General features: G+C 39.8%; 1 long non-coding RNA gene across 1 annotated transcript in view; it reads left to right on the top strand.

Moving 5' to 3' along the window:
• The window catches only part of LOC129400116 (uncharacterized), a 50,231-nt gene that overhangs the window by 16,833 nt on the left and 11,634 nt on the right, over positions 1-21,764 (top strand). The window contains exon 3 of the long non-coding RNA XR_008627439.1: positions 20,370-20,523. This is a non-coding gene — a long non-coding RNA (uncharacterized LOC129400116). The remainder of the gene's footprint in view (positions 1-20,369; positions 20,524-21,764) is intronic.

The raw sequence follows: 21,764 nt of genomic DNA on the forward strand, positions 1-21,764 counted from the left end.
CACAGACACGTAGACAGACACACAGACATTCAATAAATTTATACAGACACACCCAGTGCACACAGAGATACACACAGGTATGTGTGAAGACACTTATGCACAGAAATAACACAAAGACTCAGACATATACGTAACTTATACACACATGCACCAAGTCACAACAGGGACTTTTAAACACAGACTCACAACATGTGCACACACACAGAGAAACAGACATAAACACAGACACAGATATATTCATAGGCATACACAAACACAGATACACATGTAGACACACAGAAACATGTAGAGACACATGCATATACAGACATGAACATATATACAGATATACACATACACTGACACAGGCACAAAAACACACAAAACTGTGGACACAGACACAGACATATACACAGACACTCAGACTTATACACAGACACACATGCACATACAGACAACAGATTTGTACACACAGTAACTCATATACACATATACACAGTCATAGATATATGCACACAGATACAAACATGCACACACAGAGACATGCACAGAGACACAGACATATACACAAACAACACATATATGCATAGACACACACTCACAAACATACAAACATATATACTCAAACACATATACACATAACCACACAAAGAACACAGACATATGCACACATATTTGCACAAGCACATGAACACACAAACATATACACAGACACACAGACACAGTCTGTATACAGTGTATATACATACACACCCACATGCACACACAGACATACACATATGTGCACAAGCAAGTGAACACATACACAGAAATGTACATAGAGACACAGAAACACAGAGACACAGAAACATACATTGACATCCAGACATACATAGGTACACATGCACACATTCAGACATATACACTATAACACAGACATCTATATAGACATGTAGACATGTTCCCACACAGAAATCATCACACAGAAACACAACGCACACACATACATATACCCAGGTAAACACAGAGACTTATGCACAGACCCATACACATGACAGAGAGACAAACAGACATACACACACAATGACACAGACACACCCAGTGTAGACAGGAAACACATATACGCAAGACATAAACATATGCAAAAACTCACAGACTTATACATAGACATCTATTCATATGCAACACATATACAGACTCACACACATGTGTACATAGCAACTCACACGTGCACATAGCAACTCACACTTGCACACTAAGAAATGCACAGACATATACACAGATACATACACACATGCCCCCAGATGTAACACAGACATAAACAGCGTATTCAGATGCACACAGATGCACATCTACACATTCACAGACACATGTGTGCAGACATATACACTCAGATATATACATACACATAGACACAGACACTCACTTATGCAAACAGACATATACAGAGATAGAGATATACGTAAAATCACAGACACAATCAAATAGACGCGCACACAGACACACATGCACACATACAGAGACATAGACATGTAGACTGAGATATACACTGACACACATAGACATATACTCAGATGTACACAAGACATACGCACACTGAAACACATGTGCACACACAGAGACATACACAGACACATAGCGACACACAGATATACATAGAGAGACATAATCATAAGACAAAACATAAGACATAGAACAGACATATGCATACATATAATGACACATATATGCATACACAGTTAAAAGACATGTGCTCAAAGACATATGTACACACTTAAAGAAACACAAAGGTGCACATATTTACATGCGAACAGATACGGAAATATACATAGACACATGCGCACAGCCACATAAACACATTGACTGACACAAACACATATACACGGACACAAACAGACAAATACACAGGCACATGCCCATATGCACACACAGATACATGCAAACATATACCCAGACACACACGGACACACAAACGGACACACAGTCATATAAAAAAAAAGATACAGAGACATACAGAGGCACATGTGGAAAAGACACACATACACAGTCATATACACAGACACCACACACATGCGCACAAAAAGACACTCATAGGCATATACACAGACACAGAAAAATACACATTTACATAGATACTCATGATCATATAGATAAACATACAAATGCATGTACAGACACACAGATATAGAGACACAGATGTACACAGAGATACACACATATAAACTGAGATACACAAACACAGACAAATATACAGACATATATTCATATGGACTCACAGATTCACAGACAGACATGTACACAGACATACAGTCACACACATAGACACACACAGACACATAGTGATATACACACAGAGAAACACATACACACGTACACAGACTTATATGCAGACCACACACATGTGCACACAAGGACACACAGACATACCAAGACACACCCAGTACACACATAAACACAAGACATATACAGACACACATGTCAAGTGTACACACAGACAGAAATGTACACACAATGGACGTATACCCAAACACAGACACAGAGAAACACAGGTATACACACAGAGGGACACACACAACAATGCACACAGACAAACACAGACGTGCAGATACATCTCATGCAGAATATACAGAAAGAAACGTCTATATATATTTATTCAGACACATCCTCAGACACACATAGAAATGAATACACAGACATAAATATGCACACAGACACACATATATGTAGATAGACACAGACATGCATACACAGACACACAAATAGATGCACACCAACGTGCACATACACACACATACGCACACACAGATCTGTAGACACAACCCATTAATCGACTCACATATGCTTACACAGTCACACAGAGACATACGCAGATGCACCCACATGTTCACAAAGACATATAGAAACAAACACGTGCACAGAAATGCACATATATGCTCACAGATGTATACACAAACACGTGTACACACAACAGATTATACAGACAGAAATATATAAATACTCTGCATACATAGACATATGCACAGACATATACACAGACACACACAGATACATACACATGCAAACACATAGGCATATATACAGATAGACACTGACTCACAGACATATACACAGGCATACAGATACACATGCGCACACAGTTACTCAGACATACTTACAGATACACACAGACATATACAGACACATACATGCATAAAGAAACATACATAAACACATCTGCACACACATGAACACAGACATAATTGGCACATAAAACGTACATATAGACAGACACACAGAAACATACAAACCTTTTTAAAATTTTTTTTTTTTATTTTTTAGCTGTTTGGGTCGCACCTGGCGATGCACAGGGGTTCCTCCTGGCTGTGCACTCAGGAATTACTCCTGGCGGTGCTCAGGGATATGGGATGCTGGGATTCGAACCAGGGTCGGCCGCGTGCAAGGCAAACGCCCTACCCGCTGTGCTATCGCTCCAGCCCCTACAAAACTATTTCACAGACAGCCACATACACATAGACACACAGACACAAACACACATACAAACAGACACATGCGTAGGCACTGAAACACAGAGCCACACAGACACACAAAGACTCACACAGATATATAGATACATAGATACACACATATGCCTATAAAGACACACATGTGCACAGACACAGGGCCACAGCTATATACACAGACACAGATGCACATAAAGACATATGCAAATACACATGCATACACACAGCCATACAGACACATACCCAGAGATGTACATACATATACACAGACATGCAGATATATAGATGCTGACACAGATGCAGAGACACACACGCAGATACACACAGGCATATACAAAGACAGACAAGGCACACAAATACATGTACACAGGCACACCCAGTACACACAGATACACACAGAAATATACTAAGGTATGCATATCCACACACAGACACAGATCAATATGCACAGACTTACACAGACATATACACAAACACACATGCGCACAGACATATGCAACAGACATATACACAGAAATATTCAGACATGTACACACAGATATATGAACACAAAGACATATACAATCACACACAGTACTCAGACATACACAGATGCATGTGCACATGCACTCACAGACATGTACGTTGAAAAACAGACATACACACACATGCGCCCAAATACATGACACACAGACATAAATAGTACACTCAAGACACTTTCAGATGGACATACAGACATCCACAGATGCACAGATGTGCATACACATAATCACTTAGATATATACACACATGCAAACACACATAGACACAGACACTTATGCCGACATACTTATACAGATGCACAGAGATATATATGTAGAAACACAGACACAATCAAGTATACACAGACACATACATGTACAGGCATAAAGACATAGAGACTGATATAGACACAGACATATACATATAGACACACAGAAAAATGCACATGGACATATATACAAATACACAGACACACATAGATATACACATGCATACACATACAAATGCAAAACCACAGACACTTGTATACATGTGCACACATCCACACAGGCACAACATGCTCAAAGATAAATGAACACAGATATATAGCTATACGCACAAAGACATATAGATACAACATAGACATGTACACACAGACACACACATACAAAGTGATACACACTGACATACACAGGTACATGCATGTATCAGCAGACACACACAGATGTAGACACACAGAGAAACAGTGACATATACAGAGATAGACATACACACAGATATATACACAGAAACAAACCTGCACACACAGACACACAGAGACATATACACAGAAATGCACATGTACACACAGATATGAAATGTGCACAGAGACACACTCATTTATAGAAACATGGATACATATATGTGATACACACATATACACAGATACAATTCACACGCATGCACACACTTGTCACATATCCAGAGATACCCAGACATACATAGACACATACACGCACCCACAGACATATACACAGACACACAGAGGGATGATTAGACATACACACAGGCACACACCTGACACATACAGAGATACACATACATATACACAGAAAAACATGCACACACAGACATACATGTACACACAGAACTCACAGACATAGACACAGCCATGACCCACGTGCACACACATAGATACAACACAGACATATACCGAGACAGAGACAAAGACATATATAAACACAGTCATAAGTAGAAACATATGCACAAACTCACAAACGTGCAGACACAGCCATATACACACAACCACTCCCACATGCAGACACACACATAGACATGCGCACACACATTCATGCACACAGGCACACAGACATGCACGCCGATTTGCAAATACAGATATAGACATATATATATGCTCAGATAGACACAAGCATATGCACAGACACAGAATATGTAGACATATACACAGACACACAGACATAGACAGGCACACAACACAGGCACATGAAACATACAGACATATACAGATACACATGCAGATGCCAGCATACAGATGCACACACATATACACGTGCACACACAGACACACACACAGAGAACATATATACATACACAGACATATATGCAACACTTGTGGAGCCAAAGAAATACAGATGCACACATAGGCACACTCATATGAATAGAGATATACACACAAGTGCACACACAGACTTAACAACACAGATATATACATAGACATACCAAAAATGCAAACACAGACACAACGACATACACAGACACACATACACATATATATACACAGATACACAGATGCGCACACAGACTGTGAAAAACACAAAAATAAAAAGAAAAGCGCGGGCAAGGGAAGGGACGGAGGCCAAACTGGTTGCTCAATCGATTTATTTCATTTCCATCTCCATTCTCCTCTGATTCTCCTCCTGCTTCTTCCTCCCCCATCCTACTTCATTCTCTCTCTCTCTGGTTCTCTCCTGGCTCTCGGTCTCTCTCTCGATCTGTGGATCTGGCCCCCCAACCCACTCTTACAGCCTAGTTAAATCTCCCCAGCATGAGGGGGTTGGGGCATACACATAGGTGTGGTCAGCAATAGGGTAAGGTTCTTTTCCCTCAGGGGATGCTTCTCCTAGGACTTAATTCTCTTTTAGCAGGAGGATCCACCCAAGGGCGGAGTCCCATGAATGTGTTTCTCTTCTCCTCAGCTAGCAAACATATAAGAATTCATAATATTAATTATTTTGTATGGACACAATAAGAGATGCATTAAAGCTTATAGAATTGCTCTCCTGGGGCCATCTCAATCTCAGACTACAGTGCTCAGGCCAGATCAGTCTTTCCTATCCCTGGCAGGGTCCCAGTCTCATAATTACTATTGGATCAAGACAGCATTTGTCTATGATCAAGCTCTTAACTTATAGTTAAGAATTAGGCACTTTGGCCAGGCCCATCTTGATGCCAGGGTAGCACATAACTCACCGCTTGCCCTGGATCCTTCCCGTCCCACGTCGGGGACCCTACTTTGGGGTGCTAGGAACTGAGGGCAACTGAGGCTTAAGTGGAGAAAGCAGATGCCCGGGAGGGAATAATATTCGAGGCCAATTAAGTCCCAAGTTACAAAAACATAATATTGTCTTCTTGTGTCTATACAAAAAAGACATAGCTTTAAAGTAAATTATTCAAAAGGCATAAAGAGGAGAGAAAGGCAATGTTATAGTATTCAGTGTCCTAGGAAGTTCTGACCTTACCAATTAACAGAGTTTGATTAAGGGAAGAGCAGATAAACTGGTAGAAATGGTTACAGATAAACAAAGGAATGGGAGTGACTCGGGAACACTTTGATGGGTGTGACTGATAAACCTAAGCTCCTAGTGGCAAGGGGAGAAAGGACAAACCAATGATATCCAACACAGACACATAGAAACACAGAGACAGAGGCGTATATAAAATCACACACGTGCACACACAGAACAGATATATACACACAGAATCAGGAACACACAGACATATACTCCAACACACACGTGTGAACAGACACCGTAATATACACAAACTCAGTGAGACATATACACAGACACATACACATAGACATATACAGAGACTCACATAGACATATATACACAAACACACATTCACTAATACACTCATAGCACAGACATATGAAAAGACTCACGTATGCACACACAGACATGTACATGGACACACAGAAACATACACACACACATATATATAGACACAGACACAGACATATACACAGACACACAGAGACATATACATAAACAGAGACAGAAAAGGACATATACAGACACAGACATGTATACAGACACATACACAGAAACACACAAATATATACAAAAACACATGCAGACAGATACATAGAGACATTCACAGACACAAAAATGTACAGAAGGATACAGACTACATGCACAGAGATAATCACATATATATGCACAGACACACACAGAGACTCACATACAAACACACATGAGCACACATAGGCATATACCCAGACTCTCAGAAAAATGCAATCAAAGAAACACATACGCACAGAGCACGACACAAAGAGATATAAATTAGACTCAGGCTCACACAGATATATATAAACAGAGATAGTTACATGGATATAGAAGCACGTACACATTCATGCAGAGAGACAGATATATGCACAGACACATGCACACACACAGACAGCATAGACATACACAGACATAGACATGCATCTCATTCACACATAGACAGATACAGAGACAAAAAATGCACACCCAGAGGCACAGACATAGGCAAATATGGACATGCACACATGCAAACACAGAGGCAGAGAAGCACATATACAAAGACAGATACACAAAAATATATACATACAGACACATACCCACATACACACAGATACACAAAAATACATGTATACACACAAGAGTCCTATACCATGCAGATGTATCTATAGAAAGACACGTGATCACAGAGACACATGTACATATACACACAGACACATACATGTGCACACTTACATATATACACAGGCACATATATGCACATACATTTGAATACAGAAATATATAAATACACAGACATATGCAGACAAACATAGATATACACAGGCACATGCACATACAGACATACTGAAACAGACACAAGGGAGATATATACAGAGACACAGGTGCACACAGACTTATACATAGACACATATACATGCATATACACAGAAAAATGCGCTCACATGCACAGTTATAAACACAGATTTTCACAGACATACCAATACACATGCACACACAGACACACTAGAAATATACAGATGCACATGCACACCTAATATACATATACATACACACAGACACACAGAGATACACACATTTGTATACTCAGACACCCACTCAATGCATAGAGATACATTTATTCACAGACATAAACATGCATACGCAGACAGACATACACGCAAGAGCTGCACAGAGAAATATATACAGACACAAATACAGCACACAGGTACACACACACAATCACAGTTTCACACATATGCACAGACACACCATACAAATACAAAGACACATACAGATACACAGACACAAAGAGACATACACAGACACATGCACACAGGAAAGAGATGCAGAAACACACAAACACACAGACATATACACAGACACTCACATGGACACACAGGGACACGCACACATACAAGATAAACATGTGCACACACAGAGACCTGTACAGAGAGGTCTCTGCACAAAGATACACATACGGAGATATATCTCAGTACACCAACAAATCTATACACACAGACATCTACAGACACACAGATATATACAAACACAGAAACTCACACAGACATACTCAGTTATATACATGCTTACAAACAGATGAAATACATACAGATACATAAACAGATATATATGGACACAGATATATATATATATATATATACACAGACACACAGACATACTTGGTCACATACATGCTCACAAACAGATGAAATATATACAGATACACAAACAGATATATCCAAAGAAAGACACATATTCAGAGATACATACATGCACACACCTGCACACAGACTTATACACTATTACACAAACATACGCACACAGATATTTGTAAACACACAGACACAATTTCATAGATGCATAGAGTCCAGACATAGACACAGACCCAGACATACGTACTAGCACACACACAGACACACTTTGGCATATACATAGAAACACACACATTGGCACACAAACGAACCTGCACGTATTGACATACACAAAGGAACATACAAACATACCCAAACACAGGACCGTACACATAGAAACACACAGACACACAGACTTGTACTTAGATACACAGATAAACTTCGACACAATGACGGACATATACATAGTCAAATAGACTCAGACACATACAGGCACACAGACATATACATATACAAATGCATACAAAGATACACACCCATTCGTGTACACAAAAACACTCTCATGTGCACACACATTCACCACAGACATACAGATAGGACATGCACACACAAGACATACACTCAGAAACACAGACATGCACACAGACACACACCCAATGCTCACACAAACACAAAGACATATACAGAAACACACATTGTACAAATAGACATGTACACAGGACACATTCACAGGTACGGAGACACACACAGACTTATACACAGACACATAGAGACACACAGATATGTAAGTAGACACATAGATATACACATACACACAACACAGACACCTATGTAGACATATACCCACATGCACATTCAGATACAGACCAGCATATACACACAAAACATCGAGACATATAGACAAAAGAAGTGTTCATTCACAGACATGTACACACATACATACACCTACACTGTCACACATAGAGAGACACATACACACACATGCACATGTACACACACTGACATACCTATTCATAGACGTATACACAGATTCACACGAACACATAAAAACACACAGACACACAGAAACATTTAAAGAAAATAGATACATGCATACAAATCACAGACACACAGATACATACAGAGACACAGATGCATGCAAACACACATGTACACACAGAGACACAGACATCTACACACAATGACTCGCCGATACACAGACATACATACAATTGTGCACATACATATACACAGACACAAAGATATGCACACACAGCATACACAAGCAGAAACTCACAGACATAGACATAGACATACAGATATAATCACAGACAGATATACACAGACACACCCAAGACATACATCCTCAGACACGTATAAATACACACGGGTATACACACACGAACACACAGATACACAGAAACAAATAGGCATATACATAGTCATGCATACACAGAAACACACAGGCGTATACAGAGACACACATTACCATGCAAACAACACTGCATATATACATATATAAACACAAACAACATTGACATATACACAGTCAAAAACTGACACACACACGGAGGAACCAACAGGCAGAGACACATGAAGACACATACACAGATTTATATATAAATATTGACAGCCACACAGACACCATGCATACAATCACAATAGAGATATATAGCCAGACTCACGTGTAAACAATAAACACAGACATACAGATATATACACAGACACATGGACACAATCATACAAACACAGATATACATACACATGCACACACAGACATAAAGACATACATATTAAACACAGACACACAGAGACACAAACTGACACAGAACCATATACAGACATACAGACACACACTGAGATCTATAGACAGAAACACAGGGACAGACACAGACATACACAGCCACAACACATGCGAACACATCGTCAAACAGACATATGACAAAAACACACAATGAGCACACATGCACTCACATACATATAAACACATAGAGAGAAACACAGATACATACACACTCAAGACCTAAACATATACACAGAAAGGCACACAGATACCTACAGACATGTACAGAGAAGCACACCCAGTGTACAGAGACACACACTGACATATACACAGACACCCACATGCACAGAAAGAGACACAACAAGCATACACAGACTTACATACATGTGCACAAACAGACATACAGATATATACATAGACAGATACACAATCACACATACATGCATATACACAGAAACAGAAACACATATATACATAGACACACAGACATATGCATACACACAAAACATAGACATACATACATATAGACAGTATAGTCTTTGCCTGTCTGTCTGCCTGCCTTTCTGTCCATCTGTCTGTCTGTCTGCCTGTCTGTCCATCCATCCAGACTGAGACATATATACATACGTGTGTATATATATGTATATATACATAATATACATACAAATGTATACATCGACACATGTGAACACAGACACACACAAAAGCACATGCACTGACACACATATAGAGACAGAAAATGTGCACAGATATCCACACAGACACATCCAGACATACACAGAAACACACAGACATATGTACATATATCCACAGACATAAACACTCACAGACATACACACACATGCATACAGACATGTATGTAGACACACACCCACATGCACACACAGAAACAACAAACACAGAAACACGAGTTTGCTCACACATAAGACAAAGACACACATATATACATTGATACACTGATACAGTCACATAGACACACAGAATTTCAGACATACACAGACAGACACAGATATATGCATCCATACACAGACAACAGACATATACATGTACACACTTAAGTAGACGTATACACACAGACACATGTACATACACAGAGATACATACCCAAACAAGGACAGACACACAAGTTCACGCATACCAAAACATATACAGAGATACATATATATATAAAGACATGCTTCTATGCATATACACCAACACACATGCACGCAGAGACACAAACTTATGGACAAACACACATGCACAGATACACATAGAAAGAAACACCTGTAGGCAGATACACATATATACACCTAGACATATAAAAATATACACAAAGATACAGACACGTACATATATTCACAGATATGCGTAGACATATACACAGACATACACATGCACACACAGACACATGCAAAGACATAGATGTACACAGTGACACAGACATATATGCAGATACAATGACATGCACCCAGTGCACACAAAACACTAGCACAAACATATACACAGATACACACGTGTACACACAGAATCAGACACATATATAGACACATAAAACATGCACACAGACATAGAAACATGCACACACATAGACACACAAACACACAAACAAATGCATAAATATATAGACAGAAAAATACACACAACAGACACACATGCACACATAAGCATACGCACTGACATATAGTCTCATACATGTACACACAGATAAATGCAAACATATACATAGACACAGATAGATGCACATAAACATATATATGCACGCATTACACAGATAGTTTTGCAAACATGCATACATATAGACACAGATATACACAGACACACAGCTACACAAAGAAACACAGAAAAACATACAGACTCATGATCATATAGACATACATACCGAGATACACATAGGAACACACCTCCACACATGGACATAGACATATCCACAAACATACAACCACTTCCACATATAGACATATGTATAGACAGACATATATACACACACATGCCCACACAGAGACACAGACACACACATATGCACAGACACACAGAGAAACACCCAGAAATATAGACACAAAGATATGTGCACACACAAACATAAACACGGATATACACATACGCATACACACAGAAAATCACAGTCATGTACATATACACAGATGCACATATTACACACACATATACATAGACACACATAGCATGAATAGAGACACACAGGCACACTCAGACTTGTACTCACATACAACCGCATGGACACAGAGAGATACACAAAAAACACAAACACAGTCTGACCCACATGCATGCACAGATGTACGGACACACAGAGACATACACACAGACGCACATGCGCACAGACACACAGACATGTATACGGAAACACCAGTATACACCAACAAACACATGCATACACACAGACACATTTACAGACATACACAAGCATACACAGATACACACGACATATTCTCAGCTACACATATGCGCACAGACATATGTAAACAACAGATGCACTCACAGATATATATATATATATACATCCACACAAATACACAGACATATAAATCGACACACACAAATGCATATACACGGACACATGGACATATTCACAGATACACAAACATGCACCCACACAGACATACAGGCTCACACTTATACACAGACACATATGCACACAGATACAGGTATAGACTCAGACACATACACAGACATACAGCAAACACACACATACAGACATAGACTTATACACAGAAACCCACATGGATACACACACACACCTGCATACACAGAGATATACGCAGACATATAGACGGATACAGATATACACATGGACATATAGACAGGCACACACATATGCAGAGACTCCCATATACCCACATGCAGACACAGACTCACACAGACATACACAGATACACACCACACGCCTGTATGCAGAAATGCACATATACACACAGAGGCACCTAGAGACATACACACAGAACCATCCACACCCACATGAAGACACACAAATGTATACAGAGACACACACATGTACACACAGATATATACACACAGAAACCCAGTGACATATACACAGGTGTGCACATGCACTCACACAACACAGTATGAGAGAATGAGACACAGACATATACAGATACACACAACAAAGACATTGGCACAGATACATACATGCTCACAAAGACACACTTGCGAGCACACACAGACATAGACTTATAGACACAGATGTACACAAACACATGCACACAAAGAGGCAGACATATGCACATTCCCACTTGCACACACACAAATACAAGGATGTACAGAGACATGCACACGGACACATGTAGACACACTGGCATGTACACAGACTTAACACATGTACACAGAGATCGGAATACACAGAGACACACAGAAAAATTCACAGAAACATAAATGTACACATAGAAATATACAGACACAGATATTCACACAGACTTATACACAGGCACACAAATGCACACACAAACACACAGACTTATCCACGGATACACACATATACACAGACACACAAAACATGCACAAACACCCACATGCACAGGCACACAAATGTAAACATAGAAACATACATTTACAGATATAGACATTCATATACAACAAATACACAGACTCAGACACACATGCACATATACAGAGGCACACAGATATATATGCAGACATGCATAGTGTAAATACAAGACATAGATATATACAGACACAAACATATACACAGACACACATTTACATACAAACATATACACAGCACACCTTCATGCACACACATGTGCAAACATTAGACACATACACACAGACTCTGACACACAAATATACACAGACACACACAGACATTCACTGACACAGCTAACCATAAAAACACAGACACACTCATGAAGATGTAGAGTTATACACGAATGAACACAAAGACACAGATATTTACCTGGACACACAGACACATGCACATACACACAGACATTTATACACAGATATACATTCATACAGAGACGGAAACTGCCCGCATAGACAACACACACATGCACAGACATATAGCTAGACACATACAAAATAACAGACATATTTACATATTAACAGACATAGTCACAAAATAACACATATGCACAGAGACATAGACATACAGAGACACACAGACATGCAGATATATACATAGACATGATCACGCAGACACACACATATACATAGACAGACATACAAAGACACTGCTTGAACACTCACAAACATGCATACGCACACATGTACACACAGACACACAGATACTCGCACAGAGACATAAACATACACACTGTACACACAGAGACATACTCAAACACATACTCAGATGCACACACAAAGACAAAGTACAGACATATACACAGACTCACTGTGTCCCATACAGGGTGGAAGGGGTGCAGCCCCTGAGGCCTTGCCCTTTGCATGCAGGCGCTGGTGTTTCCTGAGCAGCAGAGAAGAAGGTCACACCGTCATCGTCCAAAGGACCACCACAGCGGCCCTGGAACACACGTGTGTGGTGGAACCCAGCCTTGGCACAGTGTCTGTGCTGCTAGTAAGCTGGGGGACAGTGTCCCCACCCTCCGTCCATTTGCAGCTCTGACTGGAGCACACTGACCACACCCACCTCTCTGCCCCGCTCTGGGGACTCTTCTGTAGAGATTGTACAGAGTTGCCACCCTCTTCCCACACACATAGCCACAGACATACATCAAGACATAGACAGAACACAGAAACCACACAGACACATACAGAGACATATACACAGAAACAAAAACATGCATACACAGATACACAGACAGAAAGCACAGACATAGCATACGCACAGACACACAGATATATACATACACAAGACATAAACACACAGATACACACACTTGCACACAAACACACACAAACACATGCACACACACAGACATATACAGTGACACTATGCACACAGAGACATATGCACTATGAAACATGCACATAAAGACACAGATGTATAGAAGCACATATACACACGCAGAGACACATAAACGGACACATGAACACACAGATATACACACATTTGCACAGAAAAACACATGCACACACAGACACATAAATGCACACACACAAACATAAACACACACATACACAGACATACATAAACACCATACATGCACACAGACAGGATACAAAGACATAAAAACACAAATAGATACAGAGAAAGAACTATACACAGACACAAATACATATGCACTCACAGAGACCCACAACAGATACATATAGATAGATACACAAACACAGAAATATACCCAGATATAAACACACATGCAGACATAGGCACACAGACATATTGCCACACAGACACAGAGATACCCATAGAGACATACACAGGCATACATAAATACACAGATGCAACTCTGCACATAGACACAGAGATATATGGATAGATGTACAGAAATGCACACAGACATATACACAGACATACATAGATGGCACATACAGATCAATACACATGCACATACAGACACACCAAACATACATATATATAGATAAACATACATGCTCTCACACGTACACACACATATATATATATACAGTCACAGTAACAGAGAGAAACACAGATATCCACAAACACACATCCACATGCGCACACACACTGACACACACATGTACATACATACATATACAAACACACAGATATACACAGACACAGAGCCACACACAGGCACAATCAGACATACACAGATGCACAGACTTATACACAGACACACACACACAGACAGATGTGTATGCACACAGGTGTATTCACAGAAACACATGCACACACAGAAACACACAGACGTACATGCACACACACTGACACAGACACATAGACACAGGAAGACATACACAGAAATATTCACTGGCACAGACACATCCGCATACACATATGTAGAGATATATACTCTCAACATGCGTACAGACACAAATAGACATATACACAGACACATGTACAGACACATATGCATACACAGTTATATACACAGAAAAACAGAATTGCACATATGGACACATATACAGACACATGAGTACAAACTGACTCACGGAGACCGATTCACATAAAGACACACATGGACATACACACAGACAAAAGACATACATATCCACATTGACTCCCAGACACAATGACATATACACAGAACCACACATAGACAAGTCCATATAGGCACACAAAACATATTCACAGACATACCTAATGCACACAAAGAAAAACAGGCATACTAAGAGACATAATCACACACAGATACACACGGAGACTCAGACAGACATATACACAGACACACTCTCATGCCACACAGTCACAGCATGGACTTATGCACAGACTCACAACATGAACACACACAAACTCAAAAACATATACACAGACACACAGAGACATAGCCACATACACATGCGCACCAACACATGTGCACACACAGACATATACAGACACACGCATGCACACACAGACATGCACAGAATCACACTCGCACACACCAACACAGAGACACAAAGACAAGGACACAGATACATACACATACTCCCATGGCACACAGTTACAACACGGATTTGTGCACAGACTCACAGCATGCGTGCTCACAGACACAGATATATACACAGTCACACACAGACATGGACTGCCACATACACATGCACACCAACATATGTATATACCAACATATGTGCACACACAGATGCATAGAAACACATGTGCACATTAACACCGATACAAAGACAAAGATGGACACATATACATAGACAGACACACATATATACATAGGTTCAAAGACAATGACATGGATATGCACAGATATATACACAAAATATACAGAGACATACAGACACATATATAGACACACTAATATATACACACAGGCACACCCATTGTATACAGATACGTAACCATAATACCAATACACACATCATGATGCATTGACAGATATACACACATAGTATCACACAGACATACATAGACGCACACTCACATGCAACACAATCACAACATGGTCTTATACACAGACTCACAACATGAGTACAAACAGACATGAACACAGACGTACACATATGCACCGACACATGGACACTGAGGTACACACAGACATACGCCAAGAAACACACATAATCACACACAGATAAACAGACTGATATAGACACACATTAAAACAGATTTTTGCATGGACTCACAACATGCACACACACAGACAAAAATAGCCATATACACAGACAGAGACATCCATACACACATGCACTCACTCTGAAAGACACAAAGGCACACAAAGACACATATACACAGTAGAAACATATATATTTATATATGTGTGCAGATATAGCGACACAGACGTATACATATACACAGACATACAAAGACATGGACACACATAGACACACAAATATACTCAGACACCCAGTGAATATGCAGGTACACACATGCATATACAAAGACACATAATCACACACAGAGACTCAGATACATATAAACAGATACACATGTGCAGCGACATATGCACACACAGGCATATACATAGACACACACATGCATACACAGAGACACACAGACACACCAGACATACACAGACACAAAGACACACACATATGGACACACATAGACAGACATATACACAGACAGAGAGGACACACATGTGCATACATGGCACAGATGACATATACACATATATACACAGACACAGATATATAGACAAACACAAATAGACATACAACATATATACAAAGACACACCCAGTGCACACAGATATACGCAAAGATATATACCAAGACACATACATAATTTCACAGACACTTATAGACATATTCATAGACACAGACCTATGTGCATAGACATATTTACACAGACATATACAGATACACAAACATACAACACATACATAGTACAAACTCATGCAGAAACAGTACAAACACAAAGATATATACAGATACACATATAGAAACAAAGGCATGCACATACATAAACACACAGAGACAATGACAGAGATATACATAGAGACAGACATATAGAATGATGCACAAATATATATATACACACAGATGCACCCTATGAACATACAGATACACAGGCATATACAAAGATAAACACGTACTTGCACTCAGACACACAGACACATGCAGAGGTACACATATACAGACATTACAGAGATGTACACATGCTCACAGATAAACACATATACATATACATGCATACTATACAGATATGTATATGCTCACAGAACACAATGACACAAATTCACACAGATATATCCAAAGATGCAAAATCACATATATACATAGATACTTTGACACAGACATATATACAGACCCACATGTACATTTACACTGAAACACTGACATATAGACAAACACACACACACAAATATATATAAACAGACACATCCAGTGCACACACAGATACACACAGACATATACCAGGACATACATATTCATTCCCAAAGATTTGCACATACTCACAGACATATACACAGACACACTCTCCTACAACACAGTCACAACACGGACTTATACACAGAATCACAACATGGACACACACAGAGACATATACATAGACACACAGATATATAAACAGCTGCACGTATGTGCACAGAAATGTTTGCACACACAGATGTGTACACAGACACATGTGCACACCACTGACACACACTCTTGACATTGACGGACACAGTGATACATACATGGAGACACAGGCTATACATAGACACACACATGTGCACACACACAAGAACACAGATATACACAGACACACACAGGCCTAGACATACAACATTCATAAATACACCTAATGCAAACATTTCTATACAGGCCTATACCAAGACATACACATAATCACACAAAAAATACAGGCTGACACAGACATATACACACACATTCATATGTAACACAGTCACAACATGAACTTTTACCACAATCACAACATGCACACACACAAGACATATACAGTCACGTACATGTTTACAGACACATGTGCAGACACAGACATATACAGTGACTAAATACACAGACACACATGTATACAGACACATACACTGATAGTCACATAGACTCCCAAAACGCAGACATACTTACAGACACTACACATATACATAGACTAACAACCACAATGACACTAACATATACGGGCATATACATAGACACACATGTGCAAACACACAAGCACACACAGATATATACACAGATAGACATAGAAACACACAGACATGCAAATATATACACACAAACCCCCAATGCACACACAAATACACACACAGTCATATGTGAAGACACAGACACACAGACACACAGACATACACCCGTTACAACAGAGTAACAACACGGATATACAGGTAATAGATATATACACATGGGTTCTTGATGCACACATACATCAACACATACAGAGATACAAACACATGCACTTACATAGACATATACACAGACACACATGCACACACAAAGACTCACAGGCACACATGTACACAGAGACATACAAAAACACATACCGAGGTGTATACACACTTACACACAGACATATAAATAAGAGAGACTAGTCTGAATTTAGGCTCCATTTTACAATCTTGCACATTGATTTTAAAGAATAATTTGCACATTTTAATATTATTAATATTTCAGGGTTTTTTTGTGCACATATGGTAGTGGTCAGGGCTTACTGTTGGCTCTGCTCAGGAGTCACTCTGGGAGAGGCAGGGAGCCTGGGGGTTGTCGGGGATCGAACCTGGGTCTGTTGCACGTGGAACAGAGAGACACCATCCCCACTGTCCTGCGGCTCGGCCCTGGTCCGAGCTATACACTTGACTGTGTCTTCTGAGCTGCTCTATAAGCTGTGTGCTGTGTCCCTTCCTCACAGTGGGGTCTGTGCGCCAGTGTCTCCATGCATTCTCCCGTGACTGCAGGCTCACTCATGCTGGAGTGTTGAGAAAAGAGGCAGCTGTTTCCTTGTCACGGAGCCCGGGCCTTTTGGGTCCCCTGAAGGAATCTCTCCTCCTGCCTTGACTCAAGAGGTAGGTAGAAACATCTCTTTTTTCCTCAAGAGATGGACACACGGAAATACAGAGACACAGACACACGCACACTAATACAAACACAGACATCACTGTCATCACTGTCATCCGTTGCTCATCGATTTGCTCGAGCAGGCACCAGTAACGTTTCCATGGTCAGACTTTTTGCTACTATTTTTAGCATATTGAATATGCCACGGGTAGTTTGCCAGTCTCTGCCGTGCAAGCGGGATTCTCTTGGTAGCTTGCCGGACTCTTTGAGAGGGCAGAGGAATTGAACCAGGGTCAGCTGCGTGCAAGGCAAATGCGCTACCCACAATTCTATCGCTCTAGCCCAAACTCAGACATATCCACAGAAACACAGGTACAAACACATGCACACACAGACATATATGGAACACATAGAAATATATATACACATATGCATAGACACACACATGCATACACACAAACACAAAGTTAGACACAAGTACACAATTCAATGTACACACACATACATACAGACACACATCTACTCATACATACTGAGAAATATACAAACATGTGCTCATGCACACAGACACATATACAGACACAAGTACATGCTCACATAGACATACACACTCAGATACTCAGATACAAATGGAACACACACATGCACTCACACAGACATACAGTCACAGACATATGCAGTGACACACAGTTACATATGTACACACAATGAAATAACTATATACTGACATGCATGGCTAGACATACATAGATAGACACATATGCACAGACAATGACACAGACATATACAGCATGCACAGGTAGACACATGAACACACACAGACATATACACAGAGATACACAGACATACATATATGCTTACACATAGACATACACATACACACAGCAATATACACAGAGACATACACAGAGACACATATACTCAAACATAGATAAACATGTATACACAGAAGCAGAGACATGCAAACATGGTCACACAGACACAACAGAAATATACATACATATAGATTTTCACATATGCAGAGACACATGCGAACACAGACATACTCAGATATATACACGGACACTCAGAGACACACAGGTATATACAAGACACACACATGAACACAAATAAACAGACATATGCATACTCAACACAGACATATACACAGATACAAAATACAAATACATGTACAACAGACATCTGGAGACAATACACAAGTGTAAACACAAATGCACATTTACAAATAGATAGCCGACATATACCACAC

Source organism: Sorex araneus, chromosome X (genome assembly GCF_027595985.1).
Source record: "Sorex araneus isolate mSorAra2 chromosome X, mSorAra2.pri, whole genome shotgun sequence".
Lineage (NCBI taxonomy): Eukaryota > Metazoa > Chordata > Mammalia > Eulipotyphla > Soricidae > Sorex > Sorex araneus.